The sequence below is a fragment of the Balaenoptera borealis genome (genome assembly GCF_965194805.1).
Source record: "Balaenoptera borealis genome assembly, chromosome: 11".
Classification (NCBI taxonomy): domain Eukaryota; kingdom Metazoa; phylum Chordata; class Mammalia; order Artiodactyla; family Balaenopteridae; genus Balaenoptera; species Balaenoptera borealis.
Window position 1 is genome coordinate 16,175,702 of NC_138868.1, and position 12,592 is coordinate 16,188,293.

Genomic DNA, 12,592 nt, shown 5'->3' on the forward strand with positions numbered 1-12,592 from the left:
ACCCTGGAGACCCCCTACAGCTTCAGGGGACAGTTCCGCTCACTCTGGTAGCCCCTACTCAAGCACCTCCTTCGGTCTCTTGGCTTGAAGGCAGCCTGGAAGCTTCCAGAAGTTGATGTCCCCAGGAGCAACCCTCAACCAATGAGAGACGGAAGTCGGTGACCACTCGCTGGGTCGATTCTGAGGTGTGCTTCACACAGTCCCTGGGAGGGTCCCCAGTGGGACAGGGCCCCAGGTGCCCACAGCGGGAGGCTGCTCATTAGGGCATCTTTCGTTGGCTCCCCTCCCTTCCCTGCCCACTCACCTCTCTGGAACCAACCTCATCATATATAAACTCTATGTACCCAGATCCGTGCTCAGGGTCTGTTTTTGGAAACCCCCAACTGAACCAAGGCAGAAGTGTACATGCTAAGACAGAACAATTGAAAAATTGCAAGATGCAGAGTCGAAGGGATGGAACGCCGCAGGGTATATAGGAATGGCAGGCACCATGTACACAGCTGTGCTCATTTACGGGGAGAACAACTCAGCAGGGACAGGGGCTGCTCACACTGGTTGTCTCTCGGTGAGGAGACTGGCTTAAGACTCAGTTTCCATTGAATATGCTTTTGATCTATTTCCGTATTCTCTTACTATGTTTACTCTGATTATTTTTTTCTTAGGTCTTTCACCAGTAAAAAGTGATTCGTTTCAAAGAGCTTGTGATAACTCCCGGAAAATCAAATAAATGAAGTACGGAGAGGGAGAAAATCCCAGAATCGATAATCCCCCTCACTTCCTAGAACCCTCCCACTTCCTTCTCACCTCCTCATACCCTTGGCCTCCCTCTCAGCCCACATGCAGGACAATAGGTCCCAATTCCCTTAGGGGTTTGACAGCTGCCATCGAACAGGGGATTAAGGACTGGAGGGGAGCAAAGCGCCAGGTGAGAGGCCTCCAAGACCCCAGATCCTGATTTTCTCCCACTCTGGCTGTTAAGACATGGACTGGCTCCAACAGGGAAGACCCTGGTGTCCCACAGAGGAGCAGAGCCAGGGAACAGACCATGTAATGCTGGAGAGCGGGCTTGGGGTTCAGACCTCCTGAGTCTTTAAAGAGATGATTAAATTAAAATGAGGCTTTTAGGGCAATCTGACTAATGCCCTTATAAGAAGAGATTTGGACCCCCAGGGGACACCAGAGGTACACGTGCACAGAGGAAAGACCCTGTGAGAACAATGAGAAGGCAGCCTTCTGCAAGCCAGGAAGAAACCTCAGAAGAAACCAAGTCTGCCAACACCTTGATCATGAGCTTCTAACCTCCAAAACTGTGAGAAAATAAAATTGATAAGAATTAACTTATTTAGTCCTCACAACAACCCAATAAATTAGGTATTATTTTTAGCCGCATTTTATGGATGAGAAAATGATGAACAGAGAGGTTGAGTAACTTGCCCAAGGCTACGGAGCTGGTGAATGGTAGAGCTGGGACGTAAACCATTCTATTGGATGAGATTAGACTCGTTAAGTGCCTGGCACACTGAAAGTGATCAGTACGTCAGCTGCGCTCATTACCCAAGACAGCCTGAAAAAGACTGGTCTACAAAGGGAAAAATGGAGGGAGGCATTTTGTGAGCACCTGACAGGTGCCTGGGATGGATGAGCAAAGACAGACAGGGTCCCTGCCCTCCAGGGGTTATGCTAGAGTGGGGGAGATGGAAGTTAAATAATCACACAGACGAGTCAACAATTGCCCAATCGTGACTAACTCCTGTTAGGGAGGGGATGGTGGAGCAATCAGAGTCAATAGGTGGGAAATTTGGCTCACTTGGGAGTCCAGGAGGGCTTCTTGGAGGAGGTGATGGGATCCAAAGGATGAAGAGGACTTGGGTAAAGAGGGAGGGAAAGCATTGCAGGGATGAGGGAAGAGCATGCAGAGCAGACCTGTTTGGGTTGGGGCAAGGTGGCTGGTGGGCTGGAGCAGAGGGAGGCAGGCCTGGGTGGGGGAGGGGCAGAGGCTGCAAGAAAGCCTTCTGAACACAGGTGAGAATCTACTGAAGGGCTTCTGAGAGGGAGAGCGAGGCGGCCAGCACAATCACATTACACAACAGATGTTTTCCCTAACAAAATGTGTAAGTCGAACTTCAGTAAACTGAATTTTATTTTTAAGGCAGTAGGGAGGAACGGGACTCAGCGTTAATCTGTCTGTAAATTGAATGAGGATCCTCTGATCCAGCTGGCATTTTCATAGATCCGGCCGCCTCGAGTGAGGTACACCTGTTAGGTTGTAATACCGGAGGAGGACTGGCCTTCCATGTGTCAGAGTGTGGGCGGGCATCTCTGCTGGTTGAGGCCATCTGCTCCCCCCTAAGTCGCAGGGACACCTGATACTGCAAACGTGGCTTTCCCCAGGGAGCCACCACACAGCCTGTTTCCTGGTGACCACAACTTTCCAGGCCGCCCTTCCCCATCTCCTCCTCATCCTCCAGGCTTTAACTTGTGCTTACTTCCATGGGGAGGCCTTCGTTGCCCCCGCCCCCAGATGTAAGTGCCTTTCATGAGTTTGTCCTGGCACCCCTGGCTCCCCACTGGGTTTGTCTCCATGCTGTCTGCAGTGCCCCCACCTAAGGGGGGTTACGGGTAGAGGCCTTGGTGCATAGCAAGGAAGGGTGCGATCCCTAAGAAGCTATGACTAAGAATTCATCATTCATTCCCTCACTCATTCATTCTGCATGTATGAACGTCTACGAACATCTAATTCAATCCCAGGCACTGAGCTACACACTGCAGGCTCCATGGAGACTGAGACAGACAGGTCTCTGCCCTCATTCCATTGAGGGAAACAGATCATAAATAAAATAATTAGAATAATTCCAACATTCATTGAATACTTTTAAAGTGCCACATTCAATCCTAAAAGATACATTTATGCATTTTGACCTTATGTTATCTTCATAAAACCTTATGAGGGTGATCATTTCGCAAAATATACAAATATTGGATAATTATGTTGTACACCTGAAACTAATATAATGTTTTATGTCAATTACACCTCAATTAAAAAAAAAAAAACCTTATGAAGTGAAATAGTCGTACAGGGACTTCCCTGCTGGTCCAGTGGTTAAGAATCCACCTTCCAATGCAGCAGACACGGGTTCAATCGCTGGTCGGGGAACTAAAATCCCACATGCCGCAGGGCAACTAAGTCCCCGGGCTGCAACGAAAAGACCCTGCATGCCACAACGAAGATCCCGCATGCTGCAACCAAGATGCGACACAGCCAAATAAATAAATAAATATTTTTTTAAAATATAAATAAATAAATAAAACGGTGGTACAGAGGAGTTAAGTATCTTGTCAAAGGCCAAACAGAGGCCATGGACTGTGGGGGAACTGGGACTTGAACCCAGGCCCTTATGTTCAGAACTCCTAACCCCGATGGCGTGTTGCCTCTTATGCTTTCAATGCATGGGGGTGAGGCGGTGTATCTGAACCCTCGGCCTCCACAGCTGAGCCTCCAAACCCTCCTGGGCCCCTGTGAGATGGGCGCCAGAGCCGGGAGCCTTGGCTATTTCCTCCTAGGCCCCCTTCTCTTGATGAGAAGTCCAGACGACGTGCCAGGGAAGAGGAACCCAACTTGCCGACATCACAGTGACTTCCGGTGCTAAAGGTGAACCCAGGATAAAGAGCAAGAACAATTCATCTGGACCAGATATTTTCAGCCTGAGAGGAGATGGAGACGGCAGGCAACTCCAGAAAGACAAGTTGAGAAAAATGTAAATGGTGCCTTTCACGCAGTCCTTTCAAATCATTACTTCTAGAAAACATCCTATCTGCAATTGGTTATAATTCACATGCACCCATGTTTCTTAAGCCCACACTAACACCCAGCACCCTTCCAGACCTGGTGGGAGGGAACAAATATGGAAAACAGCATCTGACAAATGTTAGCAGTGGACAAAGTGTGTTTGATGCAGACACTTACTCTTTTGATGCTTATAACTAGGCCACGAGGTGGGTATAAATCCCCACTTTATTGACAAGAAAACTGAAATGTACAGAGATTAATTTACTTGTTACTTACTAGTTGTATAGTTGTGTGACCTTGGGCAAATTACAATACTTAGCCTCTTGGGTTGGTTTTCTTGGTTGTTAAATGGAGCGATAACAGTACCCACCTGTTATGGATTGAATGGTGTGCCCCACGTATCCTAACCCCTGGTATGTATGAATGCGACCTTATTTGAAAACAGGGTCTTTGCAGATGTCATCAAGTTCAGATGAGGTCATTAGGCTCTAATCCAATATGACTGGTGTCCTCATAAGAAGAGGAAAGACAGACACAGGGAGAACACCGTGTGATGACAGAGGAAGAGGCTGGAGTGATGTGCTCACAAGTCAAGGAACACCAAGGATTGCCAATAGCCACCAGAAGCAAGGAAGGAAGAACCCTCCCCTAGAGCCCTGCTGACACCTGATTTTGGACTTTTAGCCTCCAGAACTGTGCGAGGATGAATGTCTGTGGTTAGAAGCCCTCAGTTTATGGTACCTGTTACTGCAGCCCTAGGAAACCAATACATCACTTCATCGCGCTCTTGAGCTGGTCCACAGCTCTGCCCCAGTGTTTCGGGGGGAGGGACTGCAGAAGCTGAGGTCTGGGAGCAGGAGTGAATGAGATGTGTTTTAGGGACCCCACGTGCCTGACTCACAGCCTAACCGGCCTGCCTCCCGCCAGCACTTTTCAAAGAAGCCGGGAGCATCCTGGTGCAGCTACAGTGGGAGGCCACTCTCTCAGTGCCCCCAGGAACAAGCATCCACTATGCCAGGGGGCCACGGGCCACCTCCGAATCCCGTCTTGGGGAGCCAAACTCTCTCAAAGAGCCCTCCACCCTGGTGTCCAGCCCGCCAGTTATTCCTGTGAGGTCTTTTGCAGGGGACAGTAAATCCCCATTATTCTAGGGGTGCTTGTATTTTGGCTGGAGAAGCACCTCATTCCCCTGGGGGCTAAAAACTCAGACAAGATGAGTACCCTGGGCTGGTCCTGCTGAAGAGAGCCCTAAATGTCAGGCACCAGGTGGCGGCGGGCTGCCCCCCAGGAGGCTGAGGCACGCTTGGCCAGCGAGAGTGCTGCAATCTGTCCCAGCCAGAGAGGCAGCGACACGGGAGGGGGGTTCCTCTCGGCAGCACCCTCAGGCCCCGCGCCCACAGTGGTAATTAGACGTGAAAAGACGGGCCTAAATCCAAGGGCTGGGGCTCCAAATTCTTCTCCCATTTCAAATGGAAGCCGTAGTAGTTCAACTCTTATGAACTAGAGAGCCCAGCCCCAGGCCACCCAGGATGGGAGCCCAGAGCCTCTCCATCCAAGAGATGGGAGCGACAGGCATGTGTGCGGGGGTGGGAGGGGGGGCACTTGGAGCCTCTCCTCGGGGTGCTGGCCCTTTGCCAAAGGCATCTCTCGTTTCTTACTCAACTGGGCGAGGAGCGATGTGTACACATATTGATACCTACTAGGTGCCAGGCACTTGATCAGCTTTATAGCTTTCTACATTCTTCCCATTTTGCAGAGGAAAAAACTGAGGCTCAGAGAGATAAACAAGTGCTAAGTAGAGGTGTCAGGATTCGAAGCTAGGTCTGACCACCTTACTGTTCTCAGAAAAACAGGGCTAGAAACCCTCGTCAGGCCCCCTCTCTTTACCTGCCCAACCCCACAAGGAGCGAAAGGGGCCAGCAGGAGACTGCATAGATGGGACAGGAAGCATAGGTAACCTTCTGTGTCATTTGGGGGACACCCCAAAGCTTGAATGCACAGCAGTTCCCAAAGTAGTGTATATGGGGCCGAAATTCCTATGGCTTTCACTATGAATATTTAAAACTAAGGCTTCTCATGCCCCTACACTACTCCCTCAGCTTTCAGATAGTTCCTGCAGCCTCCCTCCAGCCTTCTATCCCCTTGGCCCTTCTCCCCCTGCCCCATGCACACACAGAAGATGAATACAGAAGCTCTTCCCCATTAGGGTATGGGAGGAGGAGATAGGAGCAGAAGTAGGTGTTGGAGGGTCCTGGAAGAAGTTCTAAGAGCAGTAAACTTCAGTAAGGCAAAGGAGGCCATGGGAGCTCTGGGGTGAAGGTCAAGGGTCTGGCTTAGTGCCCTTGCTGTGTGCTTACTGGCCAGCCCCTTGGCCTCTCCGAGCCACTCCCCCTCCAGTGTATTACGGGCACTATATGATCTGTCCAGAGATCATGTCCATGTACATGGTCTGTAATCTCTAAAGAGCAATGCACGTCAGGGATCATTAAGGAAAGGAAGCGTCCGTGTTTTAAGGACTATGTGCCAGGTCTATACTAGAAGCTTTAAATGCATCATCTCAATTAATCCTCAAAGTACTCTATCCAGGAAATATAAATGCAGGGAGTTACTGCTCAGTAAATACCCAGCCTCCCTTGCAGCTGGTTTCGGGCCAGGTGACAGTTCTGACCAATGGACTGGAGCTGAAGTGATGTGTGTCACCTCCAGGGGACACAGTGGAGCGTTAGTGTGCCTTTTCCTTTGCCATTGCTCTCTTCGTCTTCTGCGGTAACCATGGATGCCACATCATCCTGGAAGTGCAGCTACGAACATGGTGGAGTCACCATCCGCCTGCGTCCCTGAGTAACTGTGTACAGCAGAGATCCACGTTAGACAAGTAACATGAGTAAGAATTAAACCCACTGAGAGTCTGGGGTCATCTGCTGTGGCTGCTGGTGTTACTTAGTTTAACACTGTTATTGTTGCTATTATTCTGCTTTTCACAAATAAGGAAACCAAGGCCACATAGCCAGTAAATGGCAGAAGCAAGATGCAGGTTCACATCTGTGACTCCAACACACATCCTCTTTCAATTACAACCTTTTGTTGCTGAATAAGATCATCCCCTTCCTGTAAGCAACCTTGTCCCAAAAAACTCCTACCCCTCAGTGTCCCCAGGATGGCTGAGTAATCAATGCAGGATGAGAAAAGAGAATCTCATAAAGCACTCTGAGCCTGGAAAAAGAGCAAAAGCAGGGAGGAGGGGGCCTGATCGCATCTCAGGGAAATCTTTCCTGGGGCTTTGGAGCTCACAGGAGGTTTCGATAGGAGAGGAAACATCACAGAGTGGTTTCGAGCACAGAAGGGAGAATCAGATCAACCTAGGATCAAATTCCAGTCCTACCACTTGCTCCCTTGATTTTTCTGAGCCCTACTTTCTAATCTGTAAAATGGGGACAATATCTGAACCAACTTTGAGGGTAGAGGTGAGATGAAGCATTGTCTAGCTCCTGGCCCATGGTGAGCACTCCCCAAATGTCTGCCATAGTGAAGATCATCACTGGGATGGCTCAGAGAACAGCCTTTGCTGGAGGGAGATGAGGCCGAGGTGCAGCCAGAGGCTGCCCCGCCAGGATGGCTGACATAGCCCAGACAGCAGACCTGGCCCAGCTCACATCCCTGCAAAAGACCGAGGGGCAGAACACAGAGAGAGAAGCGGGGCCAGCCAGACATAGTGCAATGCAGCAGAGGAGCCAGATTATTTATTTTAAAGTCGAAAGTGTCTTCTAGGAGGATGGCCTTTTATTTGGGTGAATCTGGGAGTTGTTTATCAGCTTAAACTCATTATCTGCACATATGGTCTTCGTACTATAGTTAAGGGTGGGAAACAAAGGATGGAAGGGAAAGGATGGGCATATACTAGCTGATGAAATATCATCCCTCAAGTGCCAGTAACCAGGATATGTTCAGTGACGTCACATTGGGCTTCCTGCCACAAGGATGGGGCTATCATGAGAATACTCACAAGATTTTAACTCTGGAGTCCCTCAGTGAGGCAGGGAAAGGAAGAAAATAAAAAAGAAAGAAAAGCAATTTGTTTTATTCACCCTTGTCTTCCATCTCAAAAGCAGACATACACACACACACACACACACACACACACACACACATGCACACACACACTGTGCCCAAAAATATCAGAGCTGGAAAGGATCAACGTTGATCCCTCCCTCCCATTTCACAATAAGAGTATTAGTAATAATAATAATAATGACAATGATGACTGAATATTTGTTGAGCACTTACTACCTGCTGGGCACCGTGCTAAGTGTTTCCCATGTTTTATCTCGCTGACATTTCACAGCACTCTGATACAGTACAATTAGTCCCATTTCACAGATCAGGAAACTGAGGCACCAGAGGTTGAATGGCCTAAGGTCACACAGCAAATAAGTAGAAGGAAGCCGACATTCAAACCCAGGCAGCCTAACCGCCTCACAATGCTGCGTCTAGAGAAATAGGGAAACTGAGGCTCAGAGAGGGGCGGTGAATCACTCGAGGTCCCACAGCTCCATGCATAACAGAATTGGGGCTAGAACACAAGTCTCCTTACTCCTGGTCCAGCTGGTCCAGTGACCTTTCCACTCCATCCTGTTGCCAATCAGTACGTACACACACGCATAGGACTAGTGAACATGCTGTTGCTCATCTCCAAGTTGTTCAGTTACTAATTAAACCAGCAGTTTTGGGTACAAACAAGGGGCAAGGGCTGGACCTTAAGATAAGTGCTGAGATGAAAGAACTGCTTTGCCAGCTGCAAACACTGGGACCCATCTCCCTCTCCCTCTCTTTTTAATGAGTGTTACATTATCTGCACACAACCCCACCCACCAGTCAGAGCACTGATGCGGGTCCAAGGTGGCAGCCCATGCAGCAGGAGGAGCCCAGGCTGGCGGGTTACTTAACAGCATCAGATTGCAAAAATACCCCATCAACCTATCATCTGCTCTGGGGGACTAAAGTGCTGGTTTCCAAGGCCCCCTCCCTTTGCTGTGTCCCAGCTGAGCATGAACAAATGTTCCTGATTTTCCTTCTCAATGGCTGATGAAATAGACCAGAAGAGCCGCCCTCTGGAAAGAGGGGTCCCTAAGAGGGGCAGTCCAGCCCCCACTCTTTGCTCTTCCCAGGAAAGAGGAGGGAGTAAAAGCTGCACAGGCCTCCAGAGAAAGGTAACATGCAAGCTTGTGGACAGAAATGGGGATCCCAGCAGGAACTGATCACCAACATCACCCTCTCCGTCCCCAAACCGCAGTCTGATGGAGGACAGGCACCTGGTTCACTTTGCCGTGTCGTGGCGGAGCGGGGCAAGACGGCCGGGAGCGGCGCCCCCCACTGGACAGAAGGCAGAGCAGGGCTGCTTAGCGCCCTGAAACGTTAGACTCTCCTGACTTTAAGTTTCAAGCCCCCGCCTCCTCCACCGCCACCCCGGCCCCAGACCATTAAAAACTCACTAATTCAGGGAGCTGTTTCCAGGCTGACAGGGCAGTTTTTAAAGGAGGAGGGGGTACTTCCTGGATCAGCCCAAGGTGTCCTAACTCCAACTCCAGATGAACTGATGCTTCTAGAAAGTGGCCTGGAACTTTCACTGATATACCGCCATTTCAGCCTCGGGCTGGGTAAAGATACACCAAGGGTCTGCCATTTGAATGGATGTGGGGACCGGACGACCAGGAGACAACAGTGCCCAAGACCTGAAATTTTGCTGAATCAGAGATCTTGGAGTTTGCCTGGAAGCAGTCTGAGTCCACACATGATACTCCACATCCAAACAGGGATGTCAGCAGTCCCAGGGGGTCTCAATTCCCTCCCATCTTCGGGGCAGGTTGGGTGTGAGTGGGGGGCAGGGAGCAGGGGTAGAACGCAGAGCCGCCAGCCCTCTGGGGGCCCCTTGCTCACTCCCAGTGTCCAAGGGCAGGGCTGTTCCAGGCAGGCTTCCCTCCACAGAAAAACTAGAGTCATTAAAAACAAAACAAAACAAAACAAAACAAAAATACAAAACAACTCCTTTTGTTTTCTGGCCCCATGGAATGTCTTGAAGACAAATACAGAGACAGCAGCGGGCTTCTCCACCCTTTCCTCTGTCTCCTCCCTACTCGTCTGTCCTCTTCTATTCAAAATAAAAACCATGCTGATCTTTCTTTACAGCAACTTTGTCCTCGAGCAATTTGAGAGCATCCAACAAAAACATTTGCTACACTGAAAGCAAGAACCTCAACTCTCTTTCAGGGACTACCCTTTTCCATCACCTTTGCAGGGGACTCTGGGGACATGAGAGGGGGGAGGGGGGCTGCCCAATGAGCTCACATTGGCATCCATGAGAAAGATGAAAACTTCCGCCAGCCACTATGAGGCCACTGCACGTTCTTTGATTTGCTCATTTGTACTCACTTGGAGTGCAGGGAAGAGGGAGGGAATGAGAGAGAAAGATGAGGCCACAGTGCCTTCAGGGTCCCTCCAATGTCGAACAGCCCACACATGACAGAGATGATGCTCTTCATAGATGCCAGCAGCCGTCTGGCTCCCTGAGGCCTTGGCACAGACCCACAGACTCAACACACAGGGGCCCTGAGGTCCCACAAGGGGACACGTGGCAGGTTTCCACCAATAATTGTGAAATGACCACATGAATGTGGCCTGTAGACTCCAGACCCCAAGAGGAGGGGCTCTTGTTGACTAAGAAATTTACCACTTGAAACTGGACTGCTAAAGTTTTTAAGGGCCCCCATCAACCCCACCCTGTGCCTCCCAGTTTATTTGTGCCCAGAGAGGGGATTCACCCCAAGACCCTCAACCCACCCACACCAGAAAGGGATCTGGCCAGATCCAGGGAACAAAGGTACAACTTTTACAAAAAGGGTGCATTCAGCGGTTTGGGTTTCAGACTCCAAAGAAACCTCAGAAAGTTAATGCTCCCATACACTTACTCCACACCAATTCGCTGTTAATGTAAAGTTCCCCTCCTTTTTGTTTTTCTGGGGGTGAATTTTTTATTCACCCATACATCCTGCCAGCTCCCCGAAGAAAAACCAGCTCCTGACAGCCAAGCTTTCCAACACACAGCGCAGTTATAACTGGGGGCATCCCAGCCTCACACTCCGACCCTCTGCCCCGTTCTGGCTGGGGTGGGGTGCTCCTCAGGGCTGGCCCCTCGTGTGTTGGGGGTTGGTCTGCGGTTGTCGGTCCTGGATTTCGGTGCATTTGTCTCGCAGGAACCAGAACTTGCCTTCCTGTGGGTGAAACGGCCAGGGAAGGGCGCCCCCTCGCGGGAGCGAACTCACCTCAATCCAGCCGGGACTCAAAGCCGGCGCGAAGCCACCCGTGCCCTCCAACCCTCCAAGCGGACTCCCGCTGCGCCCCCTAAATCTGGACGTGCTCGAGCCTCGGATCCAACGAGCACCCAGCGGAGTCGCCGCTTCCCCAAACCGCACACGCCGAGTACGGAATAAAGGGGGCCCCGAAGGAAAGCGTGGCGCCCCCGCCCCGCCCCGCTTCCAGGGACTCCGAAGGCGACCAGCCCTCAGTGGCCCTGCTGGGCCCGGCAATCCTCACGGCCCGGATCCTCGCTCCTAATCCCTAGTCACTACCTGCCCCCCTACAGAGCGGCATGGCGCGCACCCCCTCCCTCAGGACGCAGCCCTCGCCAAGACCCCGACTTGTAACCACACCTGCCACCCCCACCATTCTGCTGCCCCCCCCCACCCCCAATCACCCGCCCAGAGCGCCGAGCAGCGCTGCACCTGTCCCGGGGGAAGCCTCTGGCCCTCGGCGGATTCGGATGGGGGCGAGCACGTCTCCCCCGCCCCTTCCCCAGCCTAGCCGAAGTAGAACTTGGTTCCTGGGCTTCCCCAGGACCATCCTGGGATCCCCCCATTCCACCCCCACCCCCACCGTGCCCAACAGTCGCCCGGGGGGAGGGGGGAAGCGCGCTTGGGTCCCCAAGTCCCCGGGAGCGCGGCGGCGGGGCGCACGGAGGGCACTGAGGTGCGGAACCCCTACCTTCCAGCGGCAGTGGCCGGATCCCGCGCCAACTCCCGTCGGCGGCCGCGGGGGAAACTTTCCCCGGGAGGAGAAGCGCACTCGCAACTTGCTCGGCACAGGCTGCCTTCCCGGCGGTGGCGGCGGCGGCGCGTCCGGGGACCGGCTGGCGAGAGGCGGCGGCAGCGCTCGCTCGGGGCTCGGGGCTGGGGCTGGGGCTCGGGCTCGGGCTCGGGCGGCCTCGCGCGGCTCCGCGGTGGATCGCTAGGCGCTGCGTCCGCCCCGCAGCCTGGAGCCCCCGAGACGCCGGCGGCAGCTGCAGCCGCCCGCCCGCCGGCCCCACCTCCCCGCCGCCGCTCCGTCCCTCCCTCCCTCTCCCCCGCGCTCCCTCCCCGCCCCAAACCTCCTCCCCTTCAGTCTCCAGTCGCCGCCGCCGCCGCCGCCGCCGCCGCCGCTGCCTTGGCGGCCGCCGTGAAAGCATGTCTCCTCCGGCGAGCTGCCCCACTTACCCCCTCCCGGGCTTGGTCCCCGCCTTCAGTCCAGCATCCAGGCCTCGCTCCTGGGGCCCCTGGGGCCAACCTCTGCCCTTCTCCCCTTCTGTCACGCCTGCCCTCCTCCCCACTCTGCTCACGGGCCCTCGCTTCGTCTGAATTCAGGAGATCCGTAGGGGGAGTGGGGAGCTGGGCACGCGAGACCGGAGTACTGATTCCAGGGAAACTTCCACGCTGCTCCCCACCTCCGTGGCCGGACCGCAGGGCTGGGGGGTGGGATGATCCCCCATCCGGACCTCAC

The 12,592-nt window shown here is 52.7% G+C and overlaps 1 protein-coding gene across 4 annotated transcripts in view; it reads right to left on the reverse strand.

Annotated features, from left to right (window-relative positions):
• Window positions 1–12,148, reverse strand: part of TSPAN18 (tetraspanin 18) — a 182,404-nt gene extending 170,256 nt beyond the window's left edge. For all 4 annotated transcript variants that reach the window (XM_082342346.1, XM_082342342.1, XM_082342343.1 and 1 more), the window contains exon 1: window positions 11,822–12,148. The gene's annotated coding sequence lies outside the window, so the exon portion shown is untranslated. The remainder of the gene's footprint in view (window positions 1–11,821) is intronic.
• Between the last annotated feature and the right edge of the window lie 444 nt (window positions 12,149–12,592).